The sequence below is a fragment of the Lissotriton helveticus genome, chromosome 8 (assembly GCF_964261635.1).
Source record: "Lissotriton helveticus chromosome 8, aLisHel1.1, whole genome shotgun sequence".
In the NCBI taxonomy this organism is placed as follows: domain Eukaryota; kingdom Metazoa; phylum Chordata; class Amphibia; order Caudata; family Salamandridae; genus Lissotriton; species Lissotriton helveticus.
In genome coordinates this window covers 84,418,700-84,432,671 of record NC_136069.1, presented here as the reverse complement: position 1 = coordinate 84,432,671, position 13,972 = coordinate 84,418,700, and positions in this window count along the sequence as shown.

The window sequence follows — 13,972 nt, the reverse complement described above, 5'->3', positions numbered from 1 at the left end:
GACTCCAATCCCGGATCCGACACCGCCGACAGCGAGAGCCTGCAAGGGACAGCTCGTGCCTCCATCCTGGTCGTCGAAGACACCTCCTGGTCCACGTGGCTGCAGAGTCAAGCGTCCACTCTTCACCTGATCGCGACGACAGCACCTGGTTCCTTCTGATGAAAAAGGGTTCAGGCAGATCAGGTCATTTTACCCCTTTTCTAAGTTTGCCCGGCGTTAGCCGCTTCTCACCCAACTCACGATTACCACATAAAGAGGCAGGCGCTGGAGACTGGAAGGTGGGAAACAGGAGTTTATTTCCGACGGAACAGAACACGTCAAATCAGACAACAGGGTATCTTCTCGAGGTGCTCTCCCAACATCTCTGAGGCCTGCGCTCTTATACACTGGTTTATTACTTTATTACATGCAACACATTCTTGGTAATGCTTCGAAGTACGGAAAAGGCGTCTTTGGAATCCCCGGTTCAGGCCCGTTCCCACACATATCTACAGTAGGAGTCCCCACCCCAATCTCAGCATGATGGCTATCGCGCAGCTGGACATTCTGCTGGGAACAGGAACGCGGGCGATCGATCGGACCTAGGGGTGTGAGGGCATTGATTAACCCCCCGCTCCTTTGATGTGAGGCGAGGTCCTACTGTAGGGGCAATAAACCGCATCTGTTGGGCTAAGTGATGGCCTGGGGTCGGGCCGGACAATCGGGCAAGGAGGAAGAAGTTATCAAAGGGCCCGTTTTATGGATGAGAGGAAAGAGTGTGGGGGTTTCGGCACGGGATGTGATGCCAGCCGTGATGTTCATGGTCGTTTCTACTGCCTGGGTCAGGTGGCGGATGGCGCAGCTGTTTGCCATTGGGCCCCACAGAGGAACAAGTCCCTTCACTGCATCCAGGAACTGTGCTCCAGTGGAGTCGGCTTGTTCAATGTCTCTTGCGCGCTTCTGCCGGTGATGGTTGGCTGGGGCCACGTACGTTGGAGGGAGAATGAAGGCGACGTAGCAGGTACCCCCCCAACTTTTTGGAAGCCAAGTGTAAGCTTTGGTGCCACAAACAAAGTACATATTTGGAGAAGCAACAAAGGAGGGGGGATCGATGGAGTCCAATGTTCTGGTGATGTGGCAGGAACTGTGACCCACCGGCTGTGTTCCCAAGCCTTCGAGGCACACGAGGCCCGTGACATTGATAACAGACAGAGCCACCGTCAGAGTGGCAGCAGTTCGTTTCCGTAAGTAGGAGAAGGTGGGTCTGGCTGGATTATGGAACACCTGCATTTCGACTCGCTCCTTGGCAGGGATGTCCATCTGGAAGGAGGAGCCAGAGGTCAAAGGACAAAAGGGAGCAGAAGTCCTTCCGGTTTTGTTCAGCCAGAACCCGTGGTAGAAGTGTGACACTGTTTGACCAGAAGTGGCGTTGTCCTTGTAGCTCTCTTGCAAGAGGGTCAACCAGGCAAGGCAAGAACCGTGAACTGAGAAAGGGGAAGGGATGAAAGGGATGAAGTGTCCAGTGGCATGCGGGAGCAACCCGCAGATCCAGCAGTTTGTGGCGTTGGCGACAAGGTTGTGTTGGTGCAACAGTTGCACGAAGGAATTGTTCCAGAACTCCTTACGCCTTTCTCGGAGCTGAGGCGAAAGGGAGATCAGGTGATGTTCTTTCATAGTGGTTGGCTGTGCAGTGGTCAGCAATATCTGATGAGCGGGTGCGCTCTCTTCCATGATCCAGAAGGAAGTCATGAGGAGGAGGCAAAAGAGGAGGACAATGAAAAGAGCAATTGTCTTCGATTTGCGTATACTGTCAGTCTTTGGGTTTCGATAACGGGTATTTCCTGTTGCTTCCGTCGTCTTCTTATCTGGCGCTTCCATCATCTTCTTATCTGGCGCTTCCATCATCTTCAAGGTGCTCGGTAGTGGGCAGAACCGCTGACTTCGTTTAGCCTCTCTTCGGGTAACCCTTGGTTGTGTTTAGGCTACCGTTCTGAGATTCAACTTAGTCTGTGATCTACTTAGCCGAAGCTCCCTCCTTTCGACGCAGGAAATACCCTTCCCTGGATGGCACAGTGGGATCAGGGAATTTTGCAAGTTCGAGTGCCTCGGTATCAGGATAACAGTTCAATGATGGCCGGTCTTTGTTCAGCAGTTCTTCTTGGGTGCTGACGTTTTCTGTCATGGTCAGGGTCGAGGAGACCTTCTTACAGTGGTGTGCATGCAGCCAGTGTCGCTTCCCCTCCACTCAAAGAGCCGTTCGGGTGGTGATCAGTACTTGCCAGGGCCCCGTCCACCGGGGTTCCAGACTCTTCGTCCGTTGGAAATTCCGGATCAGCACATAATATCCCGGTTGGATATCGTGACCCGGACCCCTGGAAGCATCGGGGATGGCCTGCTGCACCTGCTGATGAATGACAGACAACGTTTTAGTCAATTTGCACAAGTAATCGGACAGTAGGACGTCTGGGACGTCGTGAATGGAAGTCGGTTTAGGGGCAGTCCAGAGATTCATGGGTCGCCCAAAATACAACTTCGTAGGGGGTCAAATGGTGCTTAGTGGGAGTGGAGCGCATCGATAGCAATGCCAGTGGGAGGGCATCTGGCCATTTAAGTCCTGTGGTGGCCACTATCTTCGACAGTTTTAGTTTCAGTGTGGCGTTGTGTCGCTCAACTAAGCCAGCAGATTGGGGGTGAAAGATGGCGTGAAACCTCTGTTTTACCCCCAGCCCTTTCAAGATTAGTTGGATAACTTCAGCTATGAAGTGGGGGCCATTGTCGCTCCATAGAATTCGACAAAGGCCGTAGCGAGGGAAAAACTCTTTCAGTAGTACTTTGGCAGTGGTCATGGCAGTGTTATCACAGGTTGGATAGGCTTCTACCCATTTGCTGAAGGCACACACAATGACTAATGCATACTTCAGGTTTTGGCATCTTTCTAGTTGGATGTAGTCCATCTGGAGGATCTCAAAGGGATGGTCGGGGACCCCAAACCCTCCCCGGGGTACCACAGTTCCTTTCCCAGGGTTGTGTTGCAAACAGATAAGGCATTGCTGGACCAGGCGTCTGGCTGAGTCGGGGATTTTGTCGTTGTGCCAGACCTTGGAGATTTGTTCGATCATGGGGGCAGATCCTATGTGCGCAGGGGAGTGAGCCATAGTCAGTATGGGGATCAGGTATGAGTTGGGTAGCAACCATTTGTTAGTGTCCTTTGTCCGCCAGCAGCCTTCATCGTCTTTCAATCCCACCCGTGCCCATTCAGTCAATTCGTGTGGTGAGCTGGCCATCTGGATGTCCCTAATCGTTTCCCTAGCGTCAGTCCATTTTTCTGCTGTTGACCTGGTCACATACATGTGTGTCGTTGTCCTATTCTCAGCTGTGGTTCGGGCAGTGATGTCGGCCAGCGCGTTTCCATGTCCGACTAAGTCTGTTACCTTCTTGTGTGCCTGACATTTGATTACCGCTAATCGTTTGGGGAGGAGAACTGCTTCAATCAGGGCGGAGACTAAATCTCCGTGGAGGATGGGCGTGCCGTGGGACGTCAAGAATCCCCTTTCCCTCCATAGGAGTCCAAAATGGTGAACCACTCCGAAGGCGTACTGGCTGTCCGTGTAAATGTTTGCAGTAGTCCCTGTCGCTATAATACATGCTCGTGTGAGGGCAATCAGTTCTGCTGCCTGTGCGGATCGCTGTGCGATGCGGGCAGTTTCAACTATGGTTTGGGCTGTGGTAACTGCATAGGCAGCTGAGGTGGTGCCGTCGGGGAGTTTTATGCAAGAACCGTCTACCCATAGCTCTCCGTCAGGGTCTGTGAAAGCGGTGTCCCGGAGGTCAACTCTACTCCTAGTCTGTTCGTCTGTGAGGGTCACACAGTCATGTATAGGGGGGACATTTGGGTCGTTTTTGGGTAGAGGCAACAAGGTGGCTGGGTTCAGTGTGGTGCATCTTTTCAGCGTAATGTGGGGTGCAAGCAGGGTTAGTTCGTATCCGGTCAGTCGTGCGCTAGTCAGGTGTTGCGTCTTAGTCTGGTTTAGGAGGGTGTCAACAGCATGGGGTACTAATACCGTGAGGGAATTCGAGAGTACGATCCCCTCACTTTGTCGGATAGAGACAGCAGCGGCAGCTACGGCTCGAAGGCAGGCAGGCAAGGCTCTTGCTACGGGGTCAAGGGTGGCAGAGAAATAGGCACATGGTCGTTGCTTGGGGCCAATGGTTTGAGTCAGGACAGATAAAGCGCACCCCTCCCTTTCGTGAGTGTAGAGAGAGAAGGGCTTTGTGTAATCGGGGGTTCCTAGGACCGGTGCAGAACAAAGGGCGTCTCGAAGTTCTTTGAAGGACGATTGGCATTCGGGGGTCCAAGGGAGTGGGAAGGGGACATCTTTGACTAGTAGGGAAAGTAGTCGCTTTACAATAAGGCTGAAATTTGGCAACCACTGCCGGCAGAAGGAGGTGAGGCCTACCAGGGAGCAGACTTGTTTCTGGGTCTTTGGGACAGGGGTGTCTAGAATGGCCTGAATTCGATCGGGTGTAAGTTTTCTCCCGTCTTTGGACAAGAGGTGGCCTAGGTAGGTGACCTGGGGTTGGCAGAATTGCAACTTCTTCTTTGAGACCTTGTGGCCATTTTCCGCAAGGAAGTGCAGGAGTTGGATGGTGGCTGTGACCGCAAGTGGAGTGGTGTCGGCTGCCAAAAGGATGTCGTCGACGTACTGTACCAACACCATTCCCTCCGGTAGCTGAACGGCGTCCAGCTGCCTCTTGAGGGCCTGGCTGTAGATGCTGGGGCTTTCTGTGTAACCTTGGGGAGCTCTACAAAATCTATATGAGTGGGATTTTAATGTGAAGCCGAAAAGGTAGCGGCTGTCCGGGTGGATGGGGATGGAGAAGAAAGCGTTTTTGAGGTCTATTACAGTGAAGGTGGGGGCTGTGGAAGGAATCAGGGTCCGAATGGTGGCGATATCTGAGACTACGGGGTACTGAGGTACAACTACCTTGTTGACCTCTCGAAGGTCGATGATGAAGCGGTACGCTTTCTCATCTCCCTCGCCCTGCTTCTTCACAATGGGTAGGATAGGGCTGTTGCAAATATTGCTGACTACTTCCTCTACCACTCCTGCCTCTATCAGGGACTGGATTATCATTACCAATGCCTTCTCACCTTCGGGCGATATCCGATACTGGCGGAGCTTTGGGAGTACCACATCTTGGCGGACAGTTATGCGCACGGGGTCGATCATCATTCGTCCTACATCGGCGTCAGTTTTAGCCCATAGATACAGAGGTAGAGAGTCAAGTAAGGATGCGTCAGTGTCAGAGATGGAGAGCATGTGTCGTGCATGATGAGGTCTGAGCAGAGTCGGGTTATCGTACAGAATGAATCGAACCCCGTCCTGTGAGCACCTGATAGTAGCTCGGAAATGCTTCAGTAAGTCAAGTCCCATAATGGCATCGGGGGTGTTGGAGGAAAGCAGAAACGTCGTGTCAGTGGGGTTACTGTCCAAGTCGAAGGAAACTGGTGCGGATAAAGGGTTAGTGGAGGGCGTTCCATCAAAGCCTATTGATGTTATGTGTGAGCCAGACAAGGGTGCCCTTGGAATCAGTCGTTTAGATAACGCACTACGTGTTGCGCCAGTGTCTACCAGAAATGGAGACTTCGTACCTAGGACCTTAGCGGTGACGTAAGGACCTTGCTGGTCAACATAGAGCTCGACTGGATCCCTTCCTTGCCCTTGGCAGTCCTATGCAAAGTCGTGAGCGTTGTCGCAGTCAGACTGTTGGCACTTATTCTGTCGGGGGCGGTCAAATGTGTTCGGTCTGCCAGGTCTGTCATTGTTGGTGTTGTGGGTGTGCCCTCGTCCCTGCCCTCTAGTCTTGGGGCCATTTGCCATGTTCCTTGTCTCTTTATTTTTAATCATTTCCAGGAGGACCGGACATTGAGACTTCCAATGGCCAAATCCTTTGCAAAACGCACACTGGTTCTCATCGAGGTCTGTTCGTGGAGCGCCGGGTGTGGGTGTGCGGTCTCTAGGGGGTGAGTTTCTAGGGGCATTCGGCTGGTAGTTTCCTCTATACCGTTCCCTTCCTGTCGTCACCCCTTGCAATTGAGCAATCATCACTCGTTCTTTCAAGTCCTTTTTCTTTTTCTCAGTCGCCCTCTCGTTCTCGTTCTTTTGGTGTTCGTAATACTGAGCCATCTGAAGGATAGCTGCAGGTTTGGAGGCCCCCCAACTACTCTCGTTCGTCTGGAACTTTTGGGAGACCTCTTGCGATAGACCTTTTACGTAGTTTTGCACGAATAGGTGTTGTCCGGTTGCAGTGGTCATGTCTTGGCCACTGTAGTCGGAGAACACCGTCTCAAATCGGGAGAAGTATTCTGGTACGTCTTCCTGGGGTTTCTGACGGCAAGCCGTGACTACCGACCAGTCTACCTTCTTCTCTGGGATCAATGTCTTTAGCTTCTGAACTATTTTGTCCGGGAGTTCCAGTATGTCCTTTACAGGTTTCTTCCCGGGCTCCCGTTGCCTATCTAGTTCACTGAGTTGATTCCAGGTATGTCCGAACAGATCTGTGTGGTTGGCTTTTCGGATTTGCTTCCACACATCAGCCGGCAGACATAGCCCGAAAAACAAGTCAATGTCCGCTAGAGTCATTATGGTTGAGCCCAAGGCTGTACCTAGTTCGGTATAAAATGCTGTCTGGTTCTTTCTTAAATCGGGCAGGGTTTGCCTAAAAGTTAAAATATCTTGCCGATCCCATGGTTGATAAACCCAGTTGTACACAACCCTCCCCTTTGCATCTACATGGTTGATATCGTTGTTCGTTCCCTGACCTCGTGGGGGAACCCAGTAGGGGGCGGCTTCTCTGATAGGCATCATAGTGTTGCCTACTTCTGATGAGGACCCAGTCGTTTCGGGAACTGTAATCTTAACTTCCGGTTTTTGTTCCGTAAGGTGGCGGAAAACCTCAAGCGTTTGCATGAAAAGGTCCGCCGCGTCACGCTCGGCCTCGTCTCCAATATCGACTTTTCTATATAACGCTGTCAGTTTAGCAGGACCCCGATTCTGATACCTATCCTCATATGCGTTCAGAGTGTGGTAACTAAACCGTAAAATGAAATGCCGTCTGTGGCTACCGGCATGTCAATTGTGCATATCCATCGTGTATTCTTCGCTCTCCTTCCGGTCTACCAGTGCCTTTACTATCTTGTCAATTCCCTCCCGTTCATCTTTGCTCAATCTATTCGGTCTAGCCGGTGGCTGCTTGTTAGTCTCGGGTTCATCTGATGTTGTTACTAATGCGGCCGGAGCGGAGGCCGTGAGGGCTGGGGCACTAGCTCCAAGGTTGTTCTCTTTTGCACTCGGAGTTGGCAAATGCTGTACTAGGGGTTGGGAGGGGGCATATGGGGGGGGCATATAGATGATCGGAGGACCTAGCAGCAACTCATCGTTCGCCCGTTGTTTGGAGGGCAGCTCAGGGTAGAGCGTAGAGGGAGTTCTAACAGGGCACTGGCCTGTCGACTCAGATTCCTGCTTTTGTCTGGCTTCCTCTCTTTCTTTTATCTCTTCTTCTAGTTTCTTAGCGGCCAGGTGGGCTGCCTTTCGTAACTCTTTTCCTATTCTTGCTTCTTCTCTTTTCTTCCGTTGCTCTGCTTCTTTGCGCCACATGCCGAAACTATCAAGCATAGTGGGCGTGGTTTTATTGTTACAAAGGGCTGTTTCCAGCACGCTTATTTTTGCGTCATCGAAGGATCCTATCCGTGGCCACTGACTTTCCTGATCCTTTTTAGTATATTTATTCCATAACTTACTATAAGCTACGGCGACTAGTCCATATTTTAAAAACATATCCTTATTAGGGGTGCCCTCCAGAGGAGCCGGATGATCCACCTCTAATAAGCGGGCCGGGCTGAACCAACTACTGACCAATGGGGAGAAGATAGGCATGACGGGTTACAACGGGGACAAAAGTCTGCACTACCTATCCTACCTATCCTTCACTACTTTGTGAAGACTGGACAGAATATTTCTATTCTGCAGTATTCGCAAATAGGGAATACCCAAAGAGAGAACCAATATCGAACAATTAATGTCCGTTCAATCAAACAATCAGTGGCGAGAAAGAAATAGGCACGACGGGTTACAATGGGGGCAAAAGCCTGCGTTACCTATTCTTCACTATCTGCAAAGGAGGACAGAATACTTTTATCCTTCCCCGTTTGTAGACAGAGAATTCTCGAAAAAACAATCCTCGAACAAACAATGTTCAGGCAAACAATCAATCAGTGGGGGAGAAAGATAGGCATGACGGATTACAACAGGGGCAAAGGCCTGCGTTACCTACCCTTCACTACCTGCAAAGGAAGAGAGAATACTTTTATTCCTCTCAGTTTGCAGACAGAGAATCTCCAAGAGAACCAACAATTCAGAGAGTAATACTAGTATTTTCCAATCAAACAATCAAATATTTCCAGTTTGTCGTGTTACACGACCTTACCCGGACCGTATGGACAGTTTCTCGTCTTCCTCTTCCAGCGCCCGATCGTCCTCTATTCTCCGTAATTGCTGTGGCACTCCTGATGGTTCCCAGTCAGGACCGTAGACTCGAGAGAGGTCTGCTCGGAACCAGTGAAGTTCGGATGATCGGCTGCCAGACGAGGGTCTATCGGGCAGGTGCACTTCCCGATCGTTGCAGTCGTTCACTCCGTCGTCGGGACCTCTCCCACTGGATCCACGTGTCGCTGATGGGCCCCACTGTGGGCGCCAATTGATGAAAAAGGGTTCAGGCAGATCAGGTCGTTTTACCCCTTTTCTAAGTTTGCCCGGCGTTAGCCGCTTCTCACCCAACTCACGATTACCAAATAAAGAGGCAGGCACTGGAGACTGGAAGGCGGGAACCAGGAGTTTATTTCCGACGGAACAGAACACGTCAAATCAGACAACAGGGTATCTTCTGGAGGTGCTCTCCCAACATCTCTGAGGCCTGGCCTCTTATACACTGGTTTATTACTTTATTGCATGCAACACATTCTTGGTAATGCTTTGAAGTACGGAAAAGGCGTCTTTGGAATCCCCGGTTCAGGCCCGTTCCCACACATATCTACAGTAGGAGTCCCCACCCCAATCTCAGCATGATGGCTATCGCGCAGCTGGACATTCCGCTGGGAACAGGAACGCGGGCGATCGATCGGACCTAGGGGAGTGAGGGCATTGATTAACCCCCCGCTCCTTTGATGTGAGGCGAGGTCCTACTGTAGGGGCAATAAACGGCATCTGTTGGGCTAAGTGATGGCCTGGGGTCGGGCCGGACAATCGGGCAAGGAGGAAGAAGTTATCAAAGGGCCCGTTTTATGGATGAGATGAAAGAGTGTGGGGGTTTTGGCACGGGATGTGGCTCGGAGGCAGGGTCGCGCTGGAGGTGCGTTATGGCCCAGGCAGGGGAGATCGGGGGCTGTCCGAGCGCGGGGGATGCTTAAGAGGCGAGAGGGTAAAAGGGGGGGGCGCGCTGGCTATCGATAGTGGGCAGGGAGATCAGGGCATTCAAAATAGCTGCTGCTTACGCGCACGTATGGATCTGAAAGGAGACAAGATGGCGCCGATAATGTTTACGCCATGATCTAGATTTTAACACTTCCTGGTTCAACACCGGTCACTGGCTAGTGACTTTGAACACTGTCCCCTCTGCTTTCAGGTCCTCTTCTTCACCGATCCACCCTTGGATTGCACTGGACATCTTCCTCCTGGTCGCCTGCAGCATCTTTTCTGCCAGGCTCCATAGACTTCAACGCGAGAACCCAACACACTTTGACACCTATGCACCCGCAGCCCGTGGGTGAGGTAACGAGAGCATTTCGGTGCTCAAGGGTAGTTTAACTGTCCTAGTGTCCAGTTCCACAGTTGTTTTAGTCCTAACTAGTCAGGATTGTCCGTATTCACCTTTTACTTGAACTGTACTGTCCATAGACTTTGTTACGCATCTCGCGTGTAAGTTCACACTCTGCACACACGTTCCGTGGGCCTCCTATTACTTACCTAGTGTTAGTGTAGCGTGGTCCCAACGATCCTACAGCCTCTGGCCAGCTCCATTCCTTTTATCGACTTTCACATTCCACTTACTTAGTATGTGGTTGGTCGTGCCTCTAGGGCACCTTTGTAATTTTGTGCAACTTGTCGTATTTTTCGTAAGAGATTGTCATGTGCTTAGCCCTCTGACCTCATAAAGAGTTCAGAGGTGTTGTTATTAATAAATATACTGTTTATTTTCATAACAACCTGTGTGGTGTCTTTTCATCTGGTATTCAAGGCGTTATATTGTGGTAAAACAGCTGGCTTCACATGCCAAAAGAGTTAAACCTAAGACTGCTTTGTCCATGCTACCATTAGTTGGTTGTTTGGACTGATACAAGGTGATCACTAGAACTAGTGAGCATCATATATCAGGCCAACTTCTCACAAGGATGCCCAGCATTTTAGGTGGGGTCATGGGTGCATGAAGACAAAGAGGGTGTGTTCCATGTTCGTGTTGGGTGTGCACGTCCATGTGTGTATGTGGGGACGCTTGTCCACACTTGTGTCCTCTGTCAAGTGATGTTGGCTGTTCTCTCAACATGTGTGCATGTTACATTGGACATGTTTGCACACAGGATGTTGTTTGTGGGTGAACATTGTGTGTGTAGTTAGCTGAAGTGCCTTATATTTCGGTCAGTTCACACATACAATCAGTGTCTGCAACATGCATTATTTGTATTTTGTTGGTCAAGATTTGATATTGTGGCAGAGTTATGCGGTGTTGGTCAATTGACATCTTCTCCCATCTACTCCCACACAGGAGGGCTCCAAATGTGCATCGACCCTACACTGTGCTGGAGGACATGGTTAACGAGGAGGTGATCCGCAAATTCCGGCTTGACTGACGTAGATTGCAGGAGCTTGTAGCCCAATTGGCACCTCATCTGCAGCCATGCAGAACATATCCAGGAGCTATTACACCCACAGCAAAGGTGATGGTGGCACTTCACTTCTTCGCAACAGGCACTTTCCAGTACACAGTTGGTCATGCCGGGGGATGTCTCAAATTCAATCCATGTTCAGCATGGTACTGCGGGATGTGCTGGATGCCATGATGCATTACAAGGATGATTACATCCATTTCCCACGGCCGGCAGAGTTGGCAGCAGTCAAAGGGGACTTCTATGCCCTGGGCAAGATCCCACACATAGTGGGTTCCATTGATGGCACACATATTGGTCTCATTCCACCCCAGGCACGTGAACCCGTATATCGCAAAGCACTACCATTCGATCAACATGCAAGTGGTGTGCCTGGCTGACAATATCATCTCCCATGTGTGTGCCAGATTTCCCGGGTCCGCACATGACTCCCACATCCTGCGGAGCAGCATTGTCCCCCAACTGATGACCAATCTGCATCAAGAACGTGCGTGGTTTGTAGGTGAGTGTGCTGTGATGACTATTGTGTTGTATGTGTGCCATGCTGTTCCCAACAATCCTGGTAATGATGTATGTGTCTGTCATCCCTCCACCTAGGCGACTCTGCGTACCCAAACCGGCCGTGGCTGCTAAGCCCCCTACGGAATCCAACTACCCCAGGTGAAATGCAATATAATGAGGTCCATGGGAAGACACGTCGGGTTGTGGAACGTACTTTCGGACTGCTGAAGTCTAGGTTTCGCTGCCTAGATAAAACCGGAGGGGCCCTGCCATACTCACCCAGCAAAGTATGCAGAATAGTGATTGCCTGCTGCATGCTCCACAACCTGGCCTTACACAACAATATTGAACTGATCATGGACCCTGCAGACCAACAGGTTGCTCCGCCTCCCATACCACCCATGTCCAGTGATGAGGATTGTGGGGAGGAAGAAGGTGTGGTCCAGAGGCGTGAGCTCATTGCTCGCTACTTTCCTTGAATGTGAGTAACTGCCTCTTGTGCTGCCGTTCAATGCGTGACGTATGTCTGCTGTAGATGGTTGGATGTGGTGTGTGAATTCTGCCTGTTATGTTATGTTTGCACATGGGTGTGGGTCACGGTGTACGAGCAATGCTCCCTGATGTGTGTCCTGTGATCCGCTGACTTTGTGATGATTGTGGTTTGTGGGATGGTGCAGTACGGTCTTTTGTGATGGTTGTGATTCAGTTTACTGACCTGTGCTTGTTGGTCTCTGTTTGTCCCTAGGTCACTCACACCGAGCCAGGATTCAAAACAACATTGATCCCTGCACCTGCTGATAACAACAACTGAGACATACCTGTATATAAACATAGAGATCACACAGCATTGAGCATTACAGTGATTTTTATTTACAGGGTGTGGAAAAGTGTTTGTGCATATTTACAAAAAGGAGGTGATGGGGAAGAGTGAGTTGAAGGTCATGTCAGATGAAGACACCGATGGGGACACCACATTGTGTGATGTACACCTATCCAACAGACGTATGACAATGCTTGGCAATGTGGGACAAGATAGTTCTCTGCGTCAATGCCAGGCTCAAGGAAGGGTGAAGTCATTTTCGCCCCCTCTTCGGGCGGGTGGATGGGGCATTGCCACTGCTCTGTGCTGGGTCCAGCCTCGGACGTCCCCTCCGTCTTGGAGCCGGAGCAGACCCAGCTGTGGGGCACGTTGCTGTGGGTCCACCTCCCTGTCAGTGGCCTCAGGTGATGGTGGGGGCGGTGTTGGTGACGTGTCCCGCTGGGCACTTGGGGGAGGGGGAGGTGGTGTGGCGCGGGATAACCACTCCCTCCAAAGTGCCGTTTGCTGCCCCATGAGGTCCAATATTTGGCCCATACGTGTGTCCATGGACCTCAACAGCTGGCAGGTCTGTTGAGAATATTGATGTGCCCGATCAGCCTGTGCCTGCGACCGCTGGTAGGATGTCTTGCCCCCGACCTCCCCTTACACCTACACCCCTGTTGGTGAGCTGTGGTCTCACCTGTGTCCTCCCACATCCACTCTCCCTGCTTGCCTGAGACGTTGATGGGCCATCATTGTCCGATAGGTCAGGCAGGGTGCCACTGGCAGGAGTGGTGGTGGTGGTGGTGGTGGTGGTGCTGGTGGTGGTAGCTGTACAGCTCACAGTGGCAGTTGTTTGTGTAGTACCACTGGCCAAGGTGGTGGAGGCAGGGATGTCCTGGGAGCCTGCTGGCCCTGGAAGTGTGCTTGGCACAGCATCGTGCTCTGCACCCGAGGTGTCCTGGGAATCCTCTCCAGAGAGACCTGGCTGTGAGGGGGGCGACTGGTGCTGGCAGTTGGTGTTTTGGCGTGTCAAGTCGTGATCATCACCTGAGGGATAAGAATGTAAGAATCAATGCTGTGGACATGACAGGTTTCTTGTAGTTTAATTTCAAATCTCTATGGTATCAGGACATGGTTGTTGGTGTCATCATATTGATGTTGCACACATGAGTGGACATTTTGCTGGTGTGGAGGTGGGGAGACAATACTTGGCTATGTGTGGTCCTGTCCTGCTATTGGATGGTGCCCCTGTGCAGATGGCTACCACCCTGTAAGTTTGAAGGGGGAGATGCACTGATCACCAAATGGTGGGCGGGCCACATCTTGCTCTGGGACGGGACATGTGGGCCTGTTGGGCGTTGTAGTGCAGGACCCCCCCACACACCCCCACCCTCCCAGGAGACATGTGGGCCTGTTGGGAGTTGTAGTGCTGGACTCTCACCACCCCCACGCCCACCAGCAATGATAATATCATCTGGAAAACCCAAAAAGTCTACATGGTTCATCGAAGGGAAAAGACTGGAATCTGTCACCGCCTATAAGTATCTGGGGGTGTGGATTGACCACAAAGGGAGACCCTCAGTGCATACTACCGAAATGCAGGCCGTTGCCCGTAGTCTGGAATGGGCCTTTATAAGAACAAAAAGTGCTCTTCACTCCCAAAATCTAGTACCATTAATAAAACTGATTGCCACAAAACTACTCCCCACTATCTCATTTGGTGCAATAATATTCAAGGACAAACCGCTATA